We start from the raw sequence: 6,000 nt of genomic DNA, 5'->3' as shown, positions 1-6,000 counted from the left end.
CCTTATTACATGGTCTCCGGATGATTGTCTCCATGGGCATACAATGCCTAGAAGTACGTGGGGACTCCAACCTTGCACTACTAGGAAAAGGCATGTTAGTGGCGCACCTATTTTGGCCATTAATGGCACACTACAGGTGCGCCACTATCATCAGGCCATTAGTAACTAATACTAATGGCGCACCCCTGGTGCGCCATTAGTATATCACACAGTAGTGGCGCACTAGGTAGTGCGCCATTAGTATGTCCCATGGTGTGCCATTAGTATCCCTCCCAGGGGGCCTTATTTACCTTCTGCTCTGGGTTACTAATGGCGCACTAACAGACAATGTGCCACTAGTATTTTTACAGCAGTGCGCCACTAATGTGCTGTATGGTGTGCCACTAGTATGAATATTAGAAATTATTTTTTTTCTGATATTTGCGCAGGTTACAAAATATATTACTGCACAGAATATAGACAGCACCACACAGCAACAGCAGATTTATCGAATACAATAGAAGATTAGTCTCCAAATACAATTCATCATATTAGCTAGTCTCCGAATTCAAAATACCGAACAAAGTTAGAACATTACAAGTCTCGAGACCACTAGTAGCGAGTTTGTCTTCACATTACAAGTCGATATCGATCATCTAAACTACCATCACATAGAAGAGAGCCGCGGTCATCACGATTAGCATCATCGTGATGAAACTGGTCTTCATCCAGTTCCTCCTCCGCTCCCTCCTCTCTCCCGCTAGATAGTGCGCGTATCTAGCTTCCGTCTCCGCCCTAGTGGTGTACCCTTTGTAACTGTTACCACTGAAACGGTGAACCTGTCTCCGACACTCCTCCCAGTCGTCGAAGACTCCGGGAACCTTACCCTTGTACACGACATACGACAGCATCTCTATGCACTAGCGAAAAAAAACGTTAGTAGCAATTCACAGACAATACATAAGCAATATATAAGTATGCAATAAAAGGATTGGAAGAGATAAGCAAGACATTAATAGCACGATTCATGGTCCTACTAATAAATAGCATCGATTACATATAAGTTGAGCGACTGTCCAAACCAAAGAGACATACAAGTTCATTAAAGTTTAATTACAACTTGAGCTAATCGATATTTCAGAACTACACATAGCATCACTACTTTTGACTCGATTCAGGGACCGGAGCGTGGATGAAGCCGCCGTCTGTCGTGATGGTCATGAAATCACGGGCGTTGTCAGCCTGCATTTGTAGCGTTGTTTCTATCTCACTGTTGGACGGTTGGTATCTGAGGTAGAACTGCCCCGAGGTATGAAGTACATCTTGATGGATGATTTCCGCAAGCTCCGACTAGATGCGAAAGAATTCTTGTCTGATGTCTGCGTCCTGGATTGCCGACAAGTTTGCGGCCCAATCTTTGAGATTATTTGGTAGCAGAAGGTGATTATGGTCCTGTACGATTTCCCGCATGTGATGGAGGGTGTAGTAGGCATCCTTCTGACCGCCAGGCGGCTGCTTGACGCAGGGAACGTCGTTTTGTGGGCGAACACGTGCTTGCCGTACCTACGAATTGGCCTGCTGAATGTGCCTCCAGATCTGGCGTAGCCGAGGAGAACATCATCAAGAACTTTCTTGATATTTGTGTAGTCTTTCTTCGACTGACGGTCTGAGTCGAAATACGTGGCCATGGAATATTTCGGGCTTAAGAGGATGAGTGTGCAATGTGTGTCACTGCACAAAACACGGAATGTTAGAAAAAAAGAACAATCGAAATCTAAGAAATCATATGTTATGGGGTGGTGAGGGGATGACTTACTCGGGAACGCAAGGCATGAGGAAGTTATCCTTATCTGGGTTTGCCAGAATGACGCCTTCGAGGTATGAACTCGCGACTTGCCGGTCCCCAGCACTGCCCAAGATCTTGGCACGCATGTAGAAGGGGTCGACTATCACGATGCCCGGGGTCTTATCTCTAATGATCTGCATCTCCATACGAAAATAACCGAACGAAGGTGTAGTGCAGCGGATAAAGGTTAAACATAGCGAAGATGTCATCAAACCGCAGGACGATCATACCCCCGATGGTGCTATCCACAAAGCCCTTGCCCTATGGCACCTTGGCCACGAAAACCGGGTATGCCACATCATTCTCTCGGAGACGCCACTTCTCCAAAGAAAGAACACTGTCATGCAGACTCCGCATAGCACCGGTTGCAGCATTGAGCAGATTAGTCAGTAGCATCGGCCTACCCGCCACATGCACCCTCCTCGAGATATCCTTAGGTGAAGGTGGCCCGTCCTGAGCACGGATCGTACTCGGTGCTGGCTGGCTCGCACCCTTGTTACTCTTTCTTTTCCGTCCCTTCTTCTTCTGCTGTAATGGGATCGAGTTCTACTCACAGACAACCTTCTTGAGTATGTTGGGGCTGATAATATTTCGCACCTCGGCTATCTGAGGCTCGGTGAAGGCGCCAGGTGGAGGCATCTCCTGAGAACTGAACACCAGACGACGCTTGTTGCAACTGGGTTTCTCCGTGGTACCAGCTAGATCGTCTTTTGCAGGGTTGGGTTCTTGAGAAGGAGGCCCCAAGAATTCGTCACCGTACCCATGTTCGTTGAAGTACTTATCGATGTTGGCAAAAGTACCGTCATTGTCGTCGGCGGCGTCGTCCGGATCCTGTGCCATATGCATGTCCGGATCCTGTGCCATATCCATGTCCGACATGTCCGGTAGTGTTGCGGGGGTCTTGCCATGGCTTGGCGCCGACATGACTGGCGGTGTTGTCTGTGAGGTGGTGTCACCCGCCCCCAAACGAATCTGACTCTTCGGCCAAAGCATGGGCCTGCTTATGTAGGCATTGAGGGTCATCACATCATCTTCGTCGGCCCCATGGGGTCGATATGGAGGTAACATGTTGTCGAAGCCCGACAGCACCCGAACCAGTTGAACCCTATAAACGGTGGGTGGCATCGGATTACCGTGGAACACGCGGCTGCCCGGTTGAACGATTCTGCCCTTGGTGACATCGACCAACTCGTCATTCACGAAGTGCAGGAGAGTGCACGGAACATCGGCGGCGCCCTGCGAAAACATGTAGGGCATCAGGGATGCCCAGTCAAAGGCAAGGAGATGAAGTCATCGGCCGAGAGGCTTAATTAGTTACCGTGATGGCGTCGAGCTAGGCTAATGTTGAGGCACCACCAACAGCGGGCGTGCAAGTGACGGAGGGGCCGCTTGCTGCCAAGGTGCCGGCCGGTGTATTCTTCCCACAACCGGGTGTATTAAGCCGCAATGCCGGCGCCGCCATAGGAGACACCAATGCCGCCTCTGTTGGAAATATGCCCTAGAGGCAATAATAAATTAGTTATTATTATATCATATTTCATTTTTCATGATAATCGTTTATTATCCATGCTAGAATTGTATTGATAGGAAACTCAGATACATGTGTGGATACATAGACAACACCATGTCCCTAGTAAACCTCTAGTTGACTAGCTCGTTGATCAATAGATGGTTACGGTTTCCTAACCATGGACATAGGATTTCGTTGATAACGGGATCACATCATTAGGAGAATGATGTGATGGACAAGACCCAATCCTAAGCCTAGCACAAAGATCGTGTAGTTCGTATGCTAAAGCTTTTCTAATGTCAAGTATCATTTCCTTAGACCATGAGATTGTGCAACTCCCGGATACCGTAGGAGTGCTTTGGGTGTGCCAAACGTCACAACGTAACTGGGTGGCTATAAAGCTGCACTACGGGTATCTCCGGAAGTGTCTGTTGGGTTGGCACGAATCGAGACTGGGATTTGTCACTCCGTGTAAACAGAGAGGTATCTCTGGGCCCACTCGGTAGGACATCATCATAATGTGCACAACGTGACCAAGGAGTTGATCACGGGATGATGTGTTACGGAACAAGTAAAGAGACTTGCCGGTAACGAGATTGAACAAGGTATCAGGATACCGACGATCGAATCTCGGGCAAGTATCATACCGATAGACAAAGGGAATTGTACACATGATTGATTGAATCCTTGACATCGTGGTTCATCCGATGAGATCATCGTGGAGCATGTGGGAACCAACATGGGTATCCAGATCCCGCTGTTGGTTATTGACCGGAGAGTTGTCTCGGCCATGTCTGCATGACTCCCGAGCCCGTAGGGTCTACACACTTAAGGTTCGATGACGCTAGGGTTATAGGGAAAGTATGTACGCGGTTACCGAATGTTGTTCGGAGTCCCGGATGAGATCCCGGACGTCACAAGGAGTTCCGAAATGGTCCGGAGGTAAAGATTGATATATAGGAAGTATGGTTTTGGCCACCGGAATTGTTCTGGGCATCACCGATAGTGTACCGGGACCACCGGAGGGGCCGGGGGTCCACCGGGAGGGGCCATGGGCCCCGGAGGCCTACATGGGCCAATAGTGGGAAGGGACCAGCCCCTAGGTGGGTTGGGGCGCCTCCCACCAAGGCCCAAGGCGCCTCCTAGAGGGGAGGGGGGAAACCCTAGGGCAGATGGGCCCTAAGGCCCACCCCAGGTGCGCCTCCCCCTCTCCCCCTTGTGGCCGCCACCCTAGATAGGATCTAGGGATGCCGCACCCCTTGGTGTGGGAACCCTAGGTGGGGGCGCAGCCCTCCTTCTCCCCCTATATATAGTGGAGGCAAAGGGGCAGCCCAACACATGAAGTTCTTTCCCTGTTGGCGCAGCCCTACCTCTCTCCCTCCTCGTCTCTCATAGTGCTTGGCGAAGCCCTGCTGGAGTTTCGCTCTCCTCCACCACCACCATGCCGTCGTGCTGCTGCTGGACGGAGTCTTCCCCAACCTCTCCTTCTCCCTTTGCTGGATCAAGGCGCAGGAGACGTCACCGGGCTGCACGTGTGTTGAACGCGGAGGCGCCGTTGTTCGGCGCTTAGATCGGAATCAACCGCGATCTGAATCGCTGCGAGTATGACTCCTTCATCCGCGTTCTTGCAACGCTTCCGCTTAGCGATCCACAAGGGTATGTAGATGCACTCTCCTTCCCCTCGTTGCTAGATTACTCCATAGATTGATCTTGGTGATGCGTAGAAAATTTTAAATTTCTGCTACGATCCCCAACAGTGGCATCATGAGCTAGGTCTATGCGTAGTTTCTATGCACGAGTAGAACACAAAGCAGTTGTGGGCGTCAATTTTGTCAATTTACTTGCCGTTACTAGTCTTATCTTGATTCGGCGGCATCGTGGGATGAAGCGGCCTGGACCGACCTTACACGTACTCTTACGTGAGACAGGTTCCATCGGCTGACATGCACTAGTTGCATAAGGTGGCTAGCGGGTGTCTGTCTCTCCCACTTTAGTCGGATCGGATCCGATGAAAAGGGTCCTTATGAAGGGTAAATAGAAATTGGTATATCACGTTGTGGTTTGGCGTAGGGAAGAAACGTTCTTGCTAGAAACCTATAGCAGCCACGTAAAAACTTGCAACAACAATTAGAGGACGTCTAACTTGTTTTTGCAGCATATGCCTTGTGATGTGATATGGCCAAAAGGATGTGATGAATGATATATGTGATGTATGAGATTGATCATGTTCTTGTAATAGGAATCACGACTTGTATGTCGATGAGTATGACAACCGGCAGGAGCCATAGAAGTTGTCTTAATTTATTTATGACCTGCGTGTGAACATAAACGTCATGTAATTACTTTACTTTATTGCTAAAGTGTTAGCCATAGTAGTAGAAGTAATAGATGACAAGACAACTTCAAGAAGACACGATGATGGAGATCATGTTGATGGAGATCATGGTGTCATGCCGGTGACAACGATGATCATGGAGCCCCGAAGATGGAGATCAAAAGGAGAAAAATTATATTGGCCATATCATGTCACTATTTGATTGCATGTGATGTTTATCATGTTTTACATCTTATTTGCTTAGAACGACGGTAGCTTAAATAAGATGATCCCTCACTAAAATTTCAAGAAAAGTGTTCCCCCTAACTATGCATCGTTGCGAAGGTTCGT

This window comes from Triticum dicoccoides, chromosome 6A (genome assembly GCF_002162155.2).
Source record: "Triticum dicoccoides isolate Atlit2015 ecotype Zavitan chromosome 6A, WEW_v2.0, whole genome shotgun sequence".
Taxonomy (NCBI): domain Eukaryota; kingdom Viridiplantae; phylum Streptophyta; class Magnoliopsida; order Poales; family Poaceae; genus Triticum; species Triticum dicoccoides.
This window is presented reverse-complemented; position numbering follows the sequence as displayed.